General features: G+C 41.6%; 1 protein-coding gene and 1 long non-coding RNA gene across 2 annotated transcripts in view; one reads left to right on the forward strand and one right to left on the reverse strand.

Annotated features, from left to right (window-relative positions):
• LOC117282704 overlaps positions 1-21703 on the reverse strand; it is an 82574-nt gene that overhangs the window by 27206 nt on the left and 33665 nt on the right. The gene's annotated exons all lie outside the window — the stretch shown is intronic.
• The window catches only part of LOC111869376 (optomotor-blind protein), a 276854-nt gene continuing 266894 nt past the window's right edge, over positions 11744-21703 (forward strand). The window contains exon 1 of the mRNA XM_033753400.1: positions 11744-11761. The gene's annotated coding sequence lies outside the window, so the exon portion shown is untranslated. The remainder of the gene's footprint in view (positions 11762-21703) is intronic.

Here is a 21703-nt window from a genome sequence, read left to right on the forward strand (position 1 = left end):
TGTAGAAGTCTCACTGAATTACACACTCCCAGTATCGATGTACTACAGCACATGTGACGTCACACACTAATTCTTCTCCTGGCCACACTGCTCTTCCCTTGAAACTTCGGCACTTACTCCCATATTTTCTCGGCACGGACCATGCACAGAAAACACAGCATTATCCATTGTTGTGTGTTGGACCGTGTTTACAGTGCTGTTGCCTGGCAACTCGTTGATCAAATCCGATTCAGTATCATGACTTGGGTACAGCAGTCACAGTAATTATACAAACTTAATGTAGTCTTCCTTCTTCCTTCAGATATATCGTTTCTTTAATGACGCTTCATATGTAGACAAAAGGTACTCAATTTCATATTAAAATTATTGAACTGATTCTCCGAAGTATTTTTTACAGGTTGTTTTTTTATTTGACCTTATGTTGGCTCTTACTAGCAGCACTTACTACTTACTACCCATGATATTGTCACGGTAAATTCCTCTGCTGTCTCGAACAGCAAGGTTTGAGTTAACCAGATGTCAGCAGCGAGTAGTCAGTGTCTTGCTTTATGCTCCGGAGTCACGCGTTCAGATCTGGGCCCTGAGACCGCCTGAGCTTTTCGTGGTTCTTCTCATTGCATCCAGAAATATGGCGGGATATTAGTAGTAGACGGCTATTTCCTATGCTTGTGTATGCTGATGGGCAGGCAACACCGTTACATAAACCAGAAATTAAAGAATACGTTAGGCCTAAACCTTCTACACGTTATCTTCATTTACTCATGGCGTATATGAAAAGTACGGTATTTATTTGATCTGCTCTTTCATTATATTTATTTCTTCACTTTCTCTCCTGCTATGACAGAGAAGATAACAAATCCTGGATGGACAAAGGCTTTCCTGTTTTAGCGCCTGGTTTGCTATTCTGCAAGGAAATTATTGGACGTTGAAATCTATGGAGATTTATTAGACACGGAAGACACATAACATGAATTCAGTTCCAAGTATAACAGATTTGTAGATATGTCGATAAAGTAGCTGACAACATTTCACTACATTCTCCTTCGTGGTAACGTATCCAATCTACAAGAAAGCCAGAAGTTGTAATTATTTAGGAGTACGATCTCAGAGTTTGTGAAGGTGGTCCATTCTTACAAATATTATGTTTTTGGTCATTACCCATAATCTAAAAACATTGTTCTGTTTATTTTTCTGAACACGTTTCAGAGATTGGATTCTGTAAAATTTACTCAGTTGGGCCCAATCGATAGACCTAGTCCTTACCTCCGGAATCCCGTCTCCGATACGTTACGTTTTGAAAAACAAACAGGACGATGTTTTACATAATGGTTAATGCCCAAAAACATAATATTTGTAATAATTTGGGAAACTAATCCACTCGTTGTCTACTTCACTTTAGACCTACATGAGATTCTAATGAGTCCTTTTACAATCTCTTATAGACCGAAATTATTTCTTCATTTGCTAGTAGACTAGATCTCAGGAGGAGAATACACGTATCTTCTTGTTTACGAAAGCAGGCAGTTCTCCTCTGCGATATGTGCCATGTTCAAAATAGGCTGTCATAGCATTTGTTATAGTCTCTGCTGAGATTATGGGTTTGCATGCGGTAGCGTATTTGGTTGAGGCACTATGTTACAAGACGGAAGGTGGCGGGTTCAAGTCCTGATGAGGTTATTGGATTTTTCAATTGACCTAATCTTCCCAGCAGCACTATGGCCCTGGGGTCAACTCAGCCTCTAACAGAAATGAGTACCAGGAATCTTCCTAGGGGATAAAGGGCGGTCGGCGCATAAGACTGACAACCTTGCTGCCATCTGTGAGCCGATTTTCTAGAAAATGTGGGAACCTCAACATCTCACAACCCTATGGGCCTCCACGGTCTGTTACAGGGATAGCTTTAACTTTTTTTACTGGATTATGGTGTCCGCCTAGGCTCTCTGCATAAAGGGTGTCACACGTCAAAGGCGCCATTATTATGGAAGTTGTTTGGATTAGGCCTCAAAAATTATGCTGTCAGCCTATGATGTTGAATTTATTCTTACGTGAAGAAATGGGGTATTACTTACTCTTGAAATTCTATGCAGACACGTTACCCTTTCCACCAAAATGTCTCGACATACCTGTCTCCTCTGCAGCTTTTCTCGTATTGCAACTTCCGTAGTTTTTTTTCAAAATATTCTTTCAGTAGATTTACACGTGCCGAAAATAGCTTGTCGATCTTGGCTCATACGAGCGCGTCTGACTGTACGCTTTATAACGTAAGCATCAGTTATTTATATGAATCGAAGCTGCATATCATCATCGAGTGATTAACAGTCTTCTTTCGTATTCGGAAGGTTCTGCGTTTATATCTCGGCCCGGAGACAGGCTAACCTGATTAAGATTTTTCGTGATATTCCTCATTCCCTCCAAAGCAAATTCCAAGATGGAATTTCAAACTAAGCTACGTGCACTTCCTACCGCACCATTTTAATTAATTATCCGTTAGGGGATAAAACTGCAAATATTCGATCTACATGTATAGTCAGATATGGTGGCGGATTCGTAAAGTAAATTTCGTAACACCGAAATATAGCAGGAAAAGGAATAAAAAACTTAACCATCTTCTAACTAGTACACTTCCGTCTTCAGTGCAACTTAAAAATGTTCAGAATCACTCAATAATTTAAAATAGTATTAAAATCACAATAAAATGCTAAATGTTTCAGCTTAACTTGGCCATCTTAGGACAAATGTTAATTTTTCGAAACCGTTACACTGCACTGGACCTTAAGTCAGTATATTTCGGTGTTATTGCATTATCGTTGTTCACACTAAAATACATTCCTTTGAGAATTCCTTACTTTTCCTCCCTTAGCGCTCTCTTCTCTTCTTGCGGCGTCCATGTTTTTCTTCCCTTCGTATGTGTGTTCCCTCTAGCTGAGTGTTCAAGTAAGGCCGAAACACGTTATAAAATTCATTGGGATTTTAATGTTATTTTAAATCAAGGACGGATTGTGAACATTTTTTAGTGTCATCAAAGACGGACTTGAATGAGTGGATGATACATCAATGCAATAGGATGCTCAAATACAATATTGCTTAGACATCTCTCATACAGAACTAAAACAATAAACAAACGAACTCCGTGGTCTGTAGTCCGCGAACGAACTATATCGACGTAGCGACCATCTTTTGTCAGGGAAGATAGTGCTAACTTTTGCGGATAGAGGGTGTCGCGTGGTCAGCGTAACGGATCCCCACGGCCGTTATTCTAGGTTTTCTAGACCGGAGCCGCTATTTTCTTGAAATAGCTCCTCAATTATCCTCAAGAGGCTGAGTGTACCCCGTTACAGACCCACTACTTCTCAGAAAATCTGGTAGCGCTAGGAATCGAATCCGGGACCTCTGGATCTGTAGCCAGGAACTCTGACCACTAGGCCACAGAGGTAAAACGCTGAATGATAATACATGGAGAAGTAATCTTAAAAAGGGATATGTTAATATTATATTAAATTTTAAAACTTTCATCTTTCTTTCGTTGCCGTGTTACAGCGGTTCATAAGATAAGCGTGCCCGATTTCTTACGGTCTTTCTTTCTTAACTATGTTCGTCTCTTTAGTTTGTCGCCCATGTTGCGGCTGGAGCGTAGCTGAAGACGTATTTTTGCATTGACCAAATTTTACTCCTACGTTATAAAAGAGCGGAATAAAATTAATTTTATAATCTTTAGTCTAAATATTGAAAAAAAAACATCTTCTTTATAAACGCTGGTATTTATCTACCAGACTACACTATGTCACATCTCAGAATATGTTATCTTCATAGTAGTCACAACTGTGAAAATATCATTTCTCAAAAACGGTTTCATATGATGAACCTAACGAAATGAGATGACATCTTCGGAATTGGACGCATTCCTCATTTTATTTTTTCACGTTTGTAAGGAGATCTGACTGCAAAGAAAAGGGCCCATCATACTATATTAACGGATACACAAATGTGACTATAAATCCGAAAAGTTGAGGTTTTGGTTGACGCGTCTGTGTGCATGTATTTACAAAGGATCTTAATGCAGGGCTTCGTCATGATATAATTAGACAATATTTATCAATTTTAAATTTTAGATAATGTTATATGATAGGCCATTTATTACAATATTTCTCTCAAAGTAAACGATATCATAGTTAGCTTTTTCGATAATAAAATTTGAATTATTTGTCTACTCGAAAATGTCCGCTTTCCAATGATTTAATATATGTTATTAGTACATTACAATATATTCCACGTGCCTCATTTCACACGATATATAGAGCAGTCATAGTCCTCTTGCGCTTAAATGTTTTATTTTACAAGCGAAATTATGAACTTACTTCAGGGACATCCTCGTTTATGTTATTATTGATTGTCAGACGTAAGTATCTACAAACATTCCCCATTCACTTTTTTTTTTCCTTGGCACTACAGCCCCAGTGGGCCTAGGCCTACCTCCATGAACTTCTCCGTTCACTTCGGCTTTTCTAGAGTTTACACATTCGGCAGGACTCCTTGGAAGGGGGAGCAGCTCGTTGCAAGGCCTCTACCTGTACATAAACACAGAAAAATGCAAACACACAAACTAAACATCCATGCCCTGAGTGGGATTCGAACCCACGATCCCGGCTTCCGAGCGAGCGAAGACAGTGCATGCCCCATATTCACTTACTTGTAGAAATTATGTGTCACTTTTGAACTGATTCGTAGCGGTACTGAAATAGTATTTCGGAACGGTCTGCCTGCTACACGGGTGAACAGTGACCAGGCTTACCGGGCGGTAGCCGCGTCACTTGCCGCCAAGTTGCCGCTATCACTCGCGGCAAAGACGAACATCTTGCATCGGTTCAGTAGTTTCATATTTTCACCTGTGACAGTCACAGAAACTCCTGCACAAGGGTTTCACTGTTTCAAAGCAAACGGCTGAATGCGAGAGATATATTGTTGCAGCTAAGCTAAGCAAATGGACCGTAAATCCAACTCTTTCCCTTCGAAATATATAAATGTAACACAGTGTATTTATACAGTATTGCTTCATGGCGTTATTTTTGAAACGAAGCGAAGAGGAGTGTTTACTTGAAATGAGACGCGGTCCATTTTCGTTCATCGTACAGACGCGCTGTAACGTCGTTTGATTGGTCAGATTGGGACGACTTCTCAACAGTTAGTTTTTTTTGTTCTGGACTAATCTTTGCGTCTCCTCGCGCCATATTTCTGCCAGCGATATATATATGTGCAGCTAAAAATTTGTCTTGCGAAGTAGAGAGAACCCCGTGTGGAGGCGGGGTCGAATACCTCCAACATAACCCTGCGAGTCGTAGGAGGCGACAAAAAGGGAGTCTCAGATCTGAGACAGTAAAATATGGTCGCGAATCCCAAGGGACTCGGACCCAAGAAAGACTGTGCTGGCAAGGACCAGCAGCATATACAAAAGACAGATCCGTCCTCTCGTCAGAGAGGGCGCCCCACAAAAACAAGACCGTAACTGTCAAACGGCAGTAAATATCTGGCCAGGGACTTATCTTGCGGCTGTTCAAACATTTGAAATTTGGTCTGATTATTAGTTCGTATTCATGGCTGCGCCATTTGAAAACGCGTTGAAGTTTTGAGTCAAAAGCAGACTGCGGAAGCACCAAATTTTCAAGAAAGTTAGCCCATTCTGCACCAGATTCCCACACTTTGACAGCATTGACATTTTCTAACAATACATCACATAATCTGTTTATTTCTTATTATATGTGCAAACGTAGAAGGAAATTTTACGCACTGCGGCGTAAATTAAAGAAGCAGAAAATACTTGTAACTCTGTAAAATATATATATAATTTCGGCACACGATAAAGATTACTGCTCTGATTGACGCTTCAGCCACCTTCACCCACGGTAGAGGAGTCCCTCTGTTGGGTACTAGGGTTTGACCACTCACCTCCATCTAGTGCAGATGTCAAGATTGGCGGCGCTATACCTCCACTCCCTCATATACCTTTGTGGTAAAGTTGTCCCTATGCTTAACTAATTAAGCACCACGCCATAAAGACCTAGGGATGAGTGGGTGTATAGACCCAAGTTCTCTTGACCTCGGCAATAGTTAGTGGTGAGTGGTTAGCTTCATGCCCCGGCCGTTTAACCCCCGGGGAAAGAGCACCCGATATCCATTGGGTAGGAGGCTGAGTGGGCTCCAGAGTCAGTCTTGGCGCTACGGAGAAGAGAAAATTCATGAATTTACCGGGGCTCGAACTCCGAAACATTAGTCGTTCAGCCCGTAGCTAATCGCTTTGCTGACTGCGCTATCCAGTGCTTAATTAATAAGTACAAATAAACTTTACTTCACTTGTTTCAACACAATGTTTTTTAAAATATTATAATTACATCCATCTGCGGCCAGTGGACTGAGGTTCGAAGAACTTTACACACGCAGACAAATGAAAGCAGTTCTTACGGCCAATCGTGTCCTTTGTACAAAAATGTGAACAGAATGTTCTGGAGATGTCAGATGGCACTGCTGTTGAATCTCACTGTCAGTTACAAATCTTGATGAAGTCTGGAGCGATTTCCTATCACAGCGAAGGAGGGCCTCACTGAATTATTGAGCGGCAAGGAATGACCGCTTTCGAGGTATTTCTGTTGTATGTGCCTCTTCGGCTCTTCAGCATTTCGTGTATTAATAAGTAAGGGTTACGCTACAACTGACACTGCCTAATCCCAGTACATAGAAATTAAGTACAATTTTCCTAATAATTTTACCTAAGTTTTATTTATAAAAATATATTTTACATGCATAGAATACTATACACAGTAACCTGAGCATAAAGCGGCCTCCGTAGTCTAGGGGTAACGTTCCCACCTCATGACTCAAGGTACGCGGGTTCAAACTCGTCGGAGGTCGTGGAATTTTTAAGGGCGGAAAAATTCAGAGAAAAAGACCTCCGGGAGGGACTTTAAGCCGTGAGTCCCGTGTCGTAGATTTACGCCACGTAAAAGATCCTCATGTCTCTAGGAGACCTCTGAGCAAAATTAGGCCACCATTTCCGGCCCAAGTAGTTTCCAATGCCTCTGGTAGATGGGGGAAATATCAGGTACCGACGGCCGACCTCGTTAGCTGAGCGGGGCTGATAACACGCACCAGTACCGGTAGGGTATGGCGACAGTAGAAATTAAAGGGGGACGAACAATGGACCAATAACTGGTATAAGTGCATGGGGAAACCCATCCCCTCTAATAATAATAATAACCTGAGCATAACTTCGACTGGTGAAACGCGATAAACGAAGTAAATTTACAACGGAAATTTAGAAGGATTTCGTTCATTCACATTGCTACAGGAGTTGCTGAGAAGAAACATGGAAGGTGCACTTAAGTAACGTGTATTATCCACATTATACAAAGGACCAAATCCTAATTTGGGGGGATGGACGTCGTCTCCTCTCGCACCTAAACCCATATGGCTCTTCTTTTTGCCTGCAGAAGAACTGGGGTATATAGTCCTTTGGGTACTTTGCATTTCCCTTTTCAATCGTTTTTCTACTACAGAAAGTCGTGATTTAAGGATCCATCACTCGAGTTGTATGTGACCTATAGTCCATTCGCGGAGACGAGAGAGTCCTCGTAAACAAATATACGCGGTATCTCCTTCGCTCTTTGAATGAAATCATGCAGCGATCACGTGATGCGTGTACCGTTGCAGGGGCTTCCATAGTTCACTCTTCAGTCTGAATGCAGGTTAACGTGCGTCCGAATGCAGTGAGTACACTGAGTAACAGCGCGCTTTGTCCACTCCTTGCTGTCAGCTGTGGCGACGCGGGACTTGCTTTGTTTACGCCAACTGTCTCGTCTCCGCGAATGGACTATAGCAAGTCTCAACTTCAGAAGTAGAATGTAGCACTGTTGACAGATCTTCATTCCAACTAGAAACGTCTAAAAATGCAGTCGCAAGATTGCATCGATCAGAATACGTACCAGTTGGTTTACAACCGAAAATAAAGACATTTAGTAATATGCTTAGTTAATATCTGGCTGTAGGCCCATACTGTTTGGAGGCGGGCAGCGCTGAGCGTTGATATGAAGGAAGGGTGCATATACGGGAAGGAGGAGATTCTGACCAGCAGTACATTCTTGTGACTTGGCGCCACCATTCACACAGCTACCATTTCTCATAGCTTGAGCGAAATAACCAAGCACCCTAAATGTCAAATTTTTAGGTGGTTTAGGATAGATTATACGCATAGGTGGACTCAGTTCTCTGGCGCCCTGGATCACACTGATTTTTCCGCCCTTGGGCTCTTAGCAATAAATAGGCGTGTGATAAAATGTATGGTACGGAATCGTGGAAAAATTTATTAAGGTAATTTATTATTAATTATAGGTTGGAACCGTACCTGTGTCTACAAGTTTTGTCAGAATACGTAGATAAATACGTCAGTTGAAAGCATAAAACTTAACAGTTTTTTTTAAGAATGCCATCTTCTGGGATGTGGCGCCGCATAGACCTTGTGTGAATCGACGTTTCGGAGGAACGTCGGTTCACACAAGATCTACATGGTGCCACATCCCAGAAGACGGCATTCTTCATAGTCACCGCCGTGAAAACATTAAATCTCAACATTTTTTGTTTAATTTTCACAATTATTAAACATAAAAATGCATTCTGTATTTCAGCATCCTGTTGCAATTGTTCACATTAGCGTCCATTTTCTATAATCCGTCTAAATTGCAACACTTCTTATTTTACACTTCGATACTAGCACTAGTAAAGACAACACCACACGTCGAGGAGGAAACACAAACCAGGAGAAAACAACTAACGTGAGGACCAAGCTGCCAAGGAAAACATCTTATATTTTACGGAAATGACGACACCCTGAGTGAAGCAAAACAGTAAGTAACAAAGTATAAAATAATTTTATCTCATTTTAATTAAAAAAGAAGACCACAGCGCTTGGTTTTTAAAATGAATTGGAAGAGTGAAACAGTGTAGCAGTTTCAAAACAATTTCGACACAATCTTAATTGAATATCTGTGAAGAAAACACCTGAAGATGGCCGTTTGAGACCGAAACATGTAGTGTTAGAAAGTGTATCGAAGTGTAAAATAAAAAGTGTTGCAATTTAGATGGATTATAGTCAAATAGACTTTAATAAAAACGCATTTTGAATTTATATGTACTATTGTTTTTACTCGTATTAAATATTTCAAGTCCATAACCTTATTCTGTTCTCGATAATACATTTTCCCTAAAAAATTCCTCCCCTCAAAGTTTTTCCGCCTTAGCCCATGGCCCGTTTGCCACACGAGTAAATACGCGCCCGTCTACAGATTTGTAGTAATCCGCCTATGATTTAACTAGATAAAATAAAGCTGTCCCTGTGCCTAAGCCCCACCCCATTAAGGCGTATAATAGAGTGAAAATAAAGTAACACATAATATTTTTCAGATATCGGTTATTATATTCAAGCTCCAACAGTTTATCCTTTGATTAAACGCTGAGTTAACCGCTTGATCTTAGGAACAAGGAGAAGAAATCCTGCCTTGGCAAGAAATCGAACTCTAGTCGTCCATCCTACAGACTAAGCTGCTATATACTTTAACCGAATTCATCTTGAGAGCTACATACGGCCTTCGTCTAACTATTATTTGGAGTGGCGAAATTCATCATCCTTTGCCTAGGCTGGATACGAGACAAAGGCTGAAAAGGTCGATAAAAATGCGGATTGAGGGCTCTGGAACATTCTGGCAAGTAAATCGTGACGTTCAAATATTCGCATGTCGAGGTGCTCACTCCTCGCAACCGTAGTGAGATACTTCCTTCAGCGCGTTGTTAATAACACCTAAAGATATATTTGTTGGGGTTAAGGTGGCAGCACGGCACGTTAAGAGGCACTCGTTTCTATCTTCGCGTGAGAATGCTGTTGCCACATGACCTCACGAGACTTTGAAATGCCACCCCCATTATGAGCCTCCCCTCAGAAAATATAAATTCCTGTGTTTCTAAGCCTGCATTATACTTTCCCCCATCTCTTGACTAGTTCCCTCTGTGGCCGTGTTTCCCCCACACTCGAGGTCTTAGCCAGTCGATATCCAAAATCCAGACCCTGATAAATTATATTTAGCCCTGTCGCACATTTTTACGTCGCCGGTTATCAAAGCCTGTTAATTTAAACTTACAAACTTATCTCTATCTCAACCGCTATCTTAATCCTTATCGTGACGTCATTATACTCAGTTCAAACATTCGGACAAACCGAGATATTAACGCCTGTGAGTAGTTGAGTCAGTTCTATAAGAATGTACACTTCCCCTTCTCTTTTGCTGCAGCGCCCAGGCCTGGTCTGGGGCCCAACCAGACTGACTCCTATACAATGGGTACCGTGGGCTCTTCCTCCGCGGCCAAATTTTCCTCTGCCTAAATCCAACCATTCACCTCCTTCTAGTGCCGAGTTAAAAAATGTGTTCCATACACCGTTGTATCGTTGTGAAGTGGTGGTTAAGTCCACATACCTACGTGAAAGATAGGTCTATGCACTTTAGTCCTGAAACAGGGAGATGCTTTGTCGCCACTGCTTTTCAACTTTGCATTAAAATATGCAATTAGAAAGATCCAGGGAAACCAGGTGGGACTGAAATTAAACGGGACACATCAGCTGTTGATCTATGCCGATGATGTGAATCTACTGGGTGATAAAGTAGGTACCATAAAGAAAAACACACAAACTTTAACTGACGCAAGTAAATAGGTTGGTCTAGAAGTAAACACAGAGAAAACTAACTATATGTTGCTGTCTCGTCACCAAAATGTAGGGCAAATTCATGGCATAAAGATAGGTAACAGATGTTTAGAAAATGTGGCACAGTTCAGATATTTGGGAACGATGATAACAGATCGGAACCTGATTCAGGAGGAAATTAAGAGGAGATTGAACTCGGGTAATGCTTGCTACCATTCAGTCCAGAACCTTTTGTCTTCTCGTCTGCTGTCCAAAAACATAAAAATTAGAATATACAAAACTATAACTTTGCCTGTGGTTCTCTATGGGTGTGAAACTTGGTCTCTGATATTAAGGGAGGAACATTGACTGAGGGTGTTTGAGAACAGGGTGTTGAGGAGAATATTTGGACCGAAGAGAGATGAAGTGACAGGAGACTGGAGAAAACTGCATAATGAGGAGCTTCATACGTGTAACTTGTACTCTTCGCCAAGTATAATAAGAATGATCAAGTCAAGAAGGATGAGATTGGCAGGGCATATAGCACGAATAAGAGCGAAATTGAATGCATATGTGATATTGGAGGGAAAGCCAGAAGGAAAAAGACCAACAGGAAGACCAAGAGGTAGGGGTGGACAATATCAAGGATCTGACAGAGATAAGATATGATGGTATGGACTGGATCAATCTGGCTCAGGATAGGGACCAGTGGAGGGCTCTTGTGCATACGGTAATTAACCTTCGGGTTCCATAAAATGTTGGGAAGTCCTTAAGTAGCTGCACAACTGGCAGTTCAACTCCAGGAAGCTAGTTAGTTGTTTAGTTAATTACATCTGAGTCATTATTTCTCTCTACTTTGGTTGGACAAGCTGAAGCGAAGAGACCTGTAGAAAGGCCTGGGTCGAGATGGAAAGATAATATTAAAATTGATTTTACAGAAACAAAATGATGTGGAATGGATTCATCTGGCTCAGAATGGCGATCAGTATGGAGTTCTTGTGAACTTGGTAATGCTGTTTCGGAGTTCCATAGAATGCTGCAAATTTCGTAAGTAGCTGTGCATTAGCATCTCAAGTAGGTCTGAGCTTCATGCAATAAGTTAGTTACTAATTCCTAATACTACTACTAATGAATGAATGAATGAATGTATAAGGGGTGGGCCTTCCCGGCTCACTACTACTGCTGCTGCTGCTATTGCTATTGCTAATACTATTACTACTGCTGCTGCTACTACTCCTACTACTACTGCTACTACTACTGCTACTGCTACTACTACTGCTACTGCTACTGCTACTACTACTGCTACTACTACTCCTACTATTACTGCTGCTGCTATTACTACTCCTACTGCTACTACTACTACTACTCCTACTACTACTCCTACTACTACTACTGCTGCTACTACTACTACTGTTGTTACTGTTACTTCTACTACTACTACTGCTGCTACTACTACCACTGCTACTACTCCTACTACTACTCCTACTGTTACTGCTGCTACTGCTACTACTACTCCTACTCCTACTACTACTACTCCTACTCCTACTACTACTACTACTGCTGCTACTGCTACTACTACTGATTTTCTTATCCATAAATTCCGTAATAAGATCTGAAGAACTGTGAACTCAAGATCAATGGCACCTGCTAGTTTTACGTGTCCAGCGAGTATGCTGAGCGAGATTAATGTGTAACTTAACGTATTTACTTCAAATGCCACAAATCACTTCGCTGTATTGGCCTGAGCTGTGCGCCCTGTTGATAAGAACCAGTTGTCCGATCAAGATACATGCAACTGAATATGTACAATCTTTATCAGGGAGGTTCAAATCCCTTATGTTAATGCTCATAATGGGGCCCGTCAGCTTGGCGGCCACTCAAAGCACTGTGCCGCGTCGGGTGTAGGCGCGCCTCCACACCCACCTACCTGCACGGCTGTGCCGTTGCCGAAGTCATTAGAATGACCTATGGGACAGATATGTGTTTAACGATGTTCATATGTACAGGCAGTTCCCAACTTAAGACTCTAATGCGTTCCAGAAAATCGCATTGTAAGTCGGAGCATCGTTAAGTCCAACATACAGACGATTTAGAAACTGAGACATTTTCTAGGTAATGTAAAGTTGTCCCTTTGCTTAACTAATTAAGAACTACGGCATGGAGGCGTATGGGGAGTGGATATATAGATCCAGCTATTCTTGACTCCGATATTAGTTGGAGTCTAGTGGTCAGCTTCACGCCCCGGCAGCTTTTACCTTGTAGAAAGCCTCCGATATTCACTTGAAAGAAGACTGGATGATCCCTAGAGCCGGTCTGGACGACGTGGAGCAGAGAAAATTGTTGGCACTACAGGGACTGGAACTCCGACCCTTTCTGTCTTGCAGCCAATAGCCAGTCGCTATACCGACTGCGCTATAGTGGCTCCTGATACTTTTCAGGACATTGGAAAAATATATTTATTCAGAAGGCAACGATTTTTTTTTCCAGCCGGTTTACCCGCTACGCTGACAGAGGTTTCCTAATCTCCTCTGCCTCTGCCTCCCAATGTGATGTCGAAAGAGTATCTTCAGTGCCAGGATTAATTAGAGTAAAGATCATACTTTGCAAAAAGTTCTTTTTATTTATTCAGTTAAACGTCTACAGAACATAGAATGTCCCAGATAAAACTGTTACTTCTGACTTTCTTATAGTCGATTCTCAGATATTTTCCTGCTCGTAATGAAACAGGAAGAACTGATTTCAGTAGATATTCTGCGTCTCAGTCGGCATAGCGACTTGCTATGGGCTGGAAATTCGAGTCCCGGTAGGTTCAAGAATTTTATTCGTCCAAACCGGTTCTGAGGTCCACCCAGTCTCATATCCAATGGGTATCGGGTGCTCTTTCCAGGAGGCAAAGCGGCCGGGACGTGAAAGTGACCACTCACCTCCAACTAGTACCTAGGTCAAGAAAATGTGGATCTATATACCAATTCTCCCATTCGCCTTCATGGCGTAGTGCTTAATTAGTTAAGCAGAGGAACAACTTCACCTTTCACCTTTACTTCATGGTCGAGTAGACCACTCGCAGTGCCTAACCTACACATGACAAGAAAACCCGCGATCCCAATTTTCGAGCGCTCTAACAGCCTGCCTGCTTTTGCCGTTCTCCTATCTGTGTCTGTTGACATGCAATTTACGGTTATTATTTAAATACTAATTATTTTTTATTCCGCGTAGCTACTTTTGTTACATTTTGTATTGTTCAACTTGAAGTTTTTCACAAAAAATTATAATGGGCAGACATGAACGAAAATTATTTTTATGTGTTTAATGTAGAGTTTCTGTACTAAATTTCATCTAAATCTGTCACGAATTTCGTGCGAAACGATGGATGAAAATAACTTCTAATCGGAGTACGCGGTAGCACAGTTAGTTGAGACACTGTCCAGGAAGGTCGCGGGTTCAGTTTCAATTTCATTTTTTAATCTCTCTAATCCTTCCAACCGCACTATGGCACTGAGGTTGACTCAACCTCTAATAGAAATGAGTACCAAGAATCTTCCTGGAGGTAAAAGACGGCCAGCGCTTAAGGCTGACATCTTCACCGCTATCTGTGAGCTGATAGTCTAGAAAAATGTGTGAACCTCGACGTCTCACAAACCTACGGGTCTCCATAGCCTGTTACAGTGATAGCTTTACTTTCCAATTACGCAACTGAGTACAAAGAATGTATGAGAATTATGAGAGCAGTTTCTGTTCCTTGTATCTCTGAGGACGCCACGCCGTAGTTTCCTTTAAAATCTAAATCTCGCTTATTACGATAGATCGTTTTTGCACTGGCTACAGTCATACATGAGTGCGTTCACAAATCCTGTAATTGTTTTTATCGAAGAGAATATACACGGCTGCATGCGACGATATGTACGTGTCCGGAATTTTCAGGGCATGCGAGGGGAGTGCTGACAGAAAGAGAGGGACCCGAAGCTTGTGCAAAATTGTGAGATTAATTTGACATGAACAACATGCCATAGAAAGAACACGACTTTCTTATTTTGGTAATCTTCTGCAGCCAATAATATGAACATGGCAGCCATGAGACACTAGCGCCACTATACATAGGGTACTAAAATATTATGTGACAATTTACCTTCCAAAAATATGTGAAGTTCGATACCGTATTTTTTATGTAAAACAGCAACATGGCATGCCGCGTTCTTCACATCTAAACAGTTACAAATACGGGGAAGACGCGAATTTCTCAGTTTATGGACACGTGACAACATTAATGTGTCTTTGTTATGTACATAACTTTTTAACTCCGTGGCCTGTAGTCAGCAAGAGAACTATACCGATCGAGCGACCACAGCTTGTCGGTGAAGTTTGTGCCAACCTTAGCGGATAGAGGGTGTCGCGTGGTCAGCGCAACGGATCCCCACGGCAGTTAGTATCGATTTTTTTCTAGACCGGAGTCGCTATTTCCTTCAAATAGCTCCTAAATTATCCTCACAAGGCTGAGTAGACACCGTTCCAGATCCATCAATTCTCAGAAAACCTGGTAGCGCTGGGAATCGAAACCGGGACGTCTGGATCTGTAGACAGGAACTCTGACCACTAGACCACAGAAGCAGTCAATTATATACATAAATGTACCATAAATAATAGACATTTTGGCGTGAGTATCGTTTATATACCAACGTACAAAAGTCACCTTGATTTATATACTTTGTACGTTGGGTGTCTCGGAGGACATATTTCTTCTCATTGCATAACAGATGGCCTTAATCGTCAGACGGTCTCGACGCATCAGTCGATAAAGAGTTTTGTTATTTCCATGTATATGGGTTTTGCTTGACGAATAAAAATGTGTTCTGGATTTGATGATCGGGTTTATTGGACACACAAGTCGTAACTACAAGTAATTATAACAATCTAAAAATTACTAGCTATAATATATAAAATAAAGTCTTCAACTGAATAGAGATCACGTCTCCAAGGGTCCCATTACTGAGTTGTGTCGGAAACCGTGTATCCACTCCTAAGCAACGGCCTGGTTCTGCGAGTGTCCTTACCCATGGAAACTGTGATTCGAAATTAGTTGGTTTCCAGGAATCAGTCTCTCCGTGACAACGTGTTCGCCCATTCGTTTTTTAGAAACGGCCTATATGTCACAATATTTTCACGCGTCTTATAATTATGCCTGAATGCCGCTGTGTGTGTGTAGGCCTATGGTTGCCCGCCATCGTAGTTTGTTTACCCTCACAGGGGAAGATGATCAAGGAGAAAGTGTTTAAATAATGTGGGCCTATTACATAGCTCGAATGATGGTATTCATGATTGTCGAGTCGCTTCCCCTCCACGCCAGACATTTTCACAGTTTACTCTATTAGGTAATGTTTGTTTATTATCTAAATGGAAAGCCTCATCCAACAAGTCACTAAAGTTTTTTTAAGTTGCCCCGTCAGTTAACCTTTTGTTTTTAAGCACGTATATCTTGTATTACGTATAATAATAGATGCAGGTATTTTTTTTTCTAAATGAAATAAAATTACACTTCTGTAAAATCATGTGTATACGAATTCCGACTGTCGGGCTCTGATTGTATTTTCTACGTTTTGTATGCATGTGTGTAGGTCCCTGTACATTCGTATGCATGTATTTGCTTGAAGATAGGTCATGAGAACTACAGATGGATTGACATGGCAGCGTCGAAACTTTGATTTCCGTTATAATATTATCATTCAAGAAAGCGGTCTTNTTCAAGTTAGTTAATAACTAGGCCGCGCCATAGCTCAAGCGGTTAGTCGCTGGCTTCCCATTGCGGCGGCCCGGGTTCGATCCCCGGTCTGGTCAAGTGGGATTTGTGGTGGACAAAGTGGCACTGGGGCAGCTTTTCTCCGAGTACTTCGGTTTCCCCTGCCAATCTTCATTCCACCAATTGCTCCACAATCAGCCTCACCTATCATCTGGGGGTGGTACAATAGGCCAGAGTTGCCGCAGTACAAGGGACTTACTCCCACCCCACTAGCAATAGAAAAATAGTTGATAACTATTAGTTAGTTGATTGCATAGCTAGTTATTAGGAACACAATGAAAACTGTGTGCATAAATAGGGTGGATCCTCGAACTTCGTACGGTTTTATGTTCGAAAAATTTGAACGAAAACTTGAAAATCGAACAAAAATTTACGTGGTTGCCACGTGGTCGTCACGCCTTGTAGATAAGTGGCGCCCCAATATTGCTCTTGTGAACAGGAGTATCAACCTGTTTAATGACAATGTAATGCAACATTTCAGAGAAATTAAAAAAAAAATAGACAAGAACAAATGATATTAGACGGGTTTCTCTTAAAAGAAAAATCAATTGGTGGTAATCTTAATGAACCACAACTTCAACTAGTGGATTCCGAATGAAAGAAGGGTAATTCACCTTCCAGTGAACAGTAATATCCCTCCTACTATTATTATTGAAATTAAATGTACTTATTGTGTCATTATTCACCAGCATGATCTTTTGAAATAGGCACTTAATATGTTTAATATGGGGTACATTTTGGGAGTATGGACAGAATTAATACAATTTACATTATTTTAAGTGGGGAAATTTAACTTGAAAGCCGAACAACTTGAAAGTCGAACCGTCTCCTGGAATGGATTTTTTTCGGAGTTCGAGACTACACTGTACGTATTTTATCTATAATGCTGGAAATTCTCAATAATAAAATGAAGAGATAAGTAAGCCGAGTGAAATTTTATCCTCGAATATTATATGTATATAATGAAGATAACTTGAAAAAGGCATCAGTAAGGTAATACAGTTGTTAATGTGGCCTCAAATTAATTTATAATCTTACATTGCGACAAATATTTCTGCAGTATAACCGAACACATGAAAACTTGTTTGTGGAAAAATTAGCTACTCTCAAAGACGAAACAATTTTCTAGCTGCTGTGTTCCGTAATTGCAGTACTTCACAATTGGAGCTTAAATAATTTCAATTCAAAGGAGACTGTACAGTCCTCATTAGGCACCTAATGACCCGTGCGAACGGCCCTTTTTGAAGCGCCCAAACTATGAGAATTTTGTCGCTAGGAAACATGTCAGAGGCTGTCAGCCTGGTTGAAATTCCGAATTTCCTTGAATTTTATGCTTTATTTTTACAGCTCGCATTAAAGAAACACATAACGAAGTAGTGCAGCGGCCTCCGTAGTCTAGAGGTAACGTTCCCACCTCATGACTCGTAGTACGCGGGTTCAAATACCCGGCGGAGGTCGTCGAATTTTTAAGGGCGGAAAATTTCAGGGAACAAGTCCTCCGGGAGGGACTCTAAGCCGTGGGTCCCGTATTGTAGCTTTACGGCACGTAAATGAACCTCATATCTACAAAGGAGGTCACTGAGCCAGATTACGGACGTTTCCCGCCCAACAGCAGTCTCTAATAACTCTGGTAGATGGGGAAAGCATTATAGATACCTCTCAGCTAGTAGAGGCGGTCTCGCTGGCTGGGCGGGACTGATGGTAAGCACCAGTACCGGTAGGATATAGAGACTGGTAGAAATCATAGAGGGAAGAACAATGGACCAATACAGGTCTAAGTGCATGGGGAAACCCACCCTCTCCAATAACTAACTAACTAAGTAGTGTACGTCCACATGTCTCATTTCCAAAACTACTACTAACTCATTTCTAGTGATTTTAGTATAGTAATATCAGTTTTCATTTGCAACAAGTTAACGTTATGGACAGTGGTTATACAAAATCATAATTAACGTAGGATTACTTTGTATCCCGGGCAGCTCAGTCACTGTAGAGCCAAAATTATGTACTAGATGAACGGGAGTCGACTCCAGACAGTGTTATAAATTATTCTGTTCGCCACCGCTACCAGACCGATCCTGATACCCACCCAGCTTATCTAGCGTGTGCAGGAATTTTTCTGAAAGTGTATAAGGTGGACAGGTTCTGAAGATGGCCAGTCACCTTCATCCAGTGACGAGGTTAGGAATACTGGAGGTATAACTCCATTCACCTTTATATCTTCACGGCTCGGTGCTCAAATTTTCACAGTAATAACTTTCCCTTACTTGTAAGATTGGAGGTATTCACGGCGGTGACTATGAAGAATTCCGTCTTCTGGGATGTGGTGTCGTATAGATATTTTGTTAACTGACGTTTCCAGAGGAACGTATCGTCTCCATCTTCAGGGTATATTCAGTTATTCAGTAAAGAGGGGGTGGGTTTCCCCATGCACCGCGACTAATAATTTATTGTAAGTCCCCCTTTAATTTCTACTGTCTCCATACCCTACCGATACCGGTGCCCGCTATCTCCCCTTTCTGCCAGAGAGGTCGGCCCTCTACTGGCATTTGTACCCGATAAATTTCTCCAACTACCGGAGGCATTGGAAACTACTAGGGCGGGAAACATTTTGCCTAATTTTGCTCAGAGGTCACCTAGAGACATGAGGATCTCTTACGTGCCGTAAATCTACGTCACGGGACCCACGGCTTAAACTCCCTCCCGGAGGACTTGTTCCCTGAATTTTTCCGCCCTTAAAAATTCCACGATCTCCGCCGGGTTTGAACCCGCGTACCTTGAGTCGAGGTGGGAACGTTACCCCTAGACTACGGAAAGCGATGAACCAGAAATCTGCTCAAGCTGGTTCATCGTTCGCGGATTTCTTATACCTTGAAGAAGAAAGCGATATGTACCTCCGAAACGTTGGTTAACAAAATATCTACACGGCGTCACATTCCAGGAGATGACATTCTTTCCCTTACTTTCTTGTTTTTGGAAGGTATAGAATTTGGAGTATATACGTTCCATGCTTCAGTGGAAGAGAGAGATTCAAAGTCAGTTATGTTGGAGAGACTTCGAAAATTTTTTTTAAGGTTGTAAGTGATTGAGACTAGCTCTTTCTAACGGGCCCAGCTGAGCAGATCTATCTTGCCCCATCCACCTGAGGACGGAGACAGATCCAGTCTCCGAAACGTCGTGGTTAATTGTCTTATGTATACCAGACAATGGATAGAGTCCAAAATAAACTTTATAGTTCTATACAGCGTACACCGTCGTCAGAATACTTTAAAGTCAAACTTTTTTAAATTTAGAGGCTAAAAATTTTATGTAATTATTTTCGAAAAATCTTGGTAAAAACACTGGTTTTATAGCGTTCAGTGAGAAACTGCATCTTGACTGTGAATGCTTGTACTGGACAGGACAGTACATGGGAAGACATAGCCAGTGGCGCTCTCCTGACAATGCGGAGAACACTAGCAATCGCAGTAAGGTAGAAGGCCTCTTGTCCGACAGCCAAAATTGTTTTATCCCGAATGCGAGGCAGATGTGGAGGGGAGATCGTTCGGTCAGGTAAATTGATACTGGTCTTCGCCAGCGTAGTTAATCCTGATTTCGGTTTACTGCGCGACCCATGACCATAATTTTATTTTCCCATACTTTTACCTCTCTGAAACTGGGATCTTCTTCTACGGGAGGAAGACTGTGACCAGCACTGGTCACTTCCCTTTGCTTGGTCTCGCGAGTCACTGACCAGACATGTGCTTCTTTACTTCCATGTTACCGGAGCCCAGGTCAGGTCGCGTGGGATTTAAAGTGACAATAGGACAGGTTTTCTTTGAGTACTTCTGTTTCCCCCGCCAATTCTATTTCCACCAAAGGCTCCACATTCATCAGCACCCAACATCCGGGGGTGGTGCAGTAGGCCAGTTCGTGGCCGACGTACCGAGTGGACTCAGCCTCACCCCACCCCACCCCAAAGTAACTAAAAGAAATCTGCCGGAGTACTTGTGGACGTCCGGCAAGAGGAGCAGCCTATCAGTGCACTTCGGTCCGCCAGAGTGAAAGCCGTCTCAGCCTATTCTGCGACATAATGCTTCCCAACTTCCCTAATTCATAATCGCATTTAGCCCGAATATTGTATTGTTGTGGTCCATTCTTTGGGGCACGCAGTAGCGTAGTTGGTTGAGGCACTATGTTACAAGCCGGAAGGTCGCGGGTTCAAGTCCCGATGAAATCATTGGATTTTTCAATTCACCTAACCCTTCCAGCTGCACTATGGCCCTGAGGCCGACTCAGCCTCTAATAGAAATGAGTACCCGGAATTTTTCTGGTGGATAAAGGGCGCCCGGCGCGTAAGATTGATAAATTTACCGCCATCTTTGAGCCAACTGTCTATAAGATGTGGAAGCCTCGACGTCACGCACACCTATGGGCCTCCACGGCCTGTTACAGGGATATCTTTACTTTTCTTTACATCAGGTTCAACGTGGGTTCAGAGTCTGACGCTCGTAACTTAGGTTCATGTGGCTTTCTTCACTTTCTTCACTTTCTTCAAGTGAATGTTGCGATAGTACATTAAAACAGGTCGCGATTGATTGTCCTCACATTCGCCGAAGTTCATGTTTCCCAGTCATCTTTCCATTCAACACTTCACAGCATGTAGACTTGTTAAAGTATTCCGAAACATCAAATTAATTAAGAATAACTGTAACTTAGGTGTTAGATGGAAGGCAAGAAGGTGGCAATTCTTTCTTTATAAGAACTTGATTTTGTTTCCAACATTAAGATGAGGCTTCAAATTTTAGCTGAGTTTTGTTTGTGTGTATGTAACTATGTTTAAATCTGATAGAAGAATGGTTATTTAAGAAAATAAAAAACATCTTAAATTAAATATAATAGATATATGTTCTTCAAATTGAAATAAATACCTACAATAATATGAGAAAATTATTTGATAGTTATTTATCAGTCTGTAGTTTTATTTTTCCTCCCTAAAACTAAAAAAATGACTTTTCTCCATTTCGAGTAATAGTAACGGGTTTCTACAGGAAATGATGTTCCGTTAATAAATTGTGGTAGAAAACTTTACCGCTGTAGAACACGCCACGTCTAAACTGCGGAACTGCAGTACCGCTAAAGCTCTACTTTATGGAAGAGACGCACTTTTCACACGGACCTTACACTTGACCTGCTTGAGGGTCCCTTGGATAATTTCA

This window comes from Cryptotermes secundus, unplaced genomic scaffold (assembly GCF_002891405.2).
Source record: "Cryptotermes secundus unplaced genomic scaffold, Csec_1.0 scaffold584, whole genome shotgun sequence".
In the NCBI taxonomy this organism is placed as follows: domain Eukaryota; kingdom Metazoa; phylum Arthropoda; class Insecta; order Blattodea; family Kalotermitidae; genus Cryptotermes; species Cryptotermes secundus.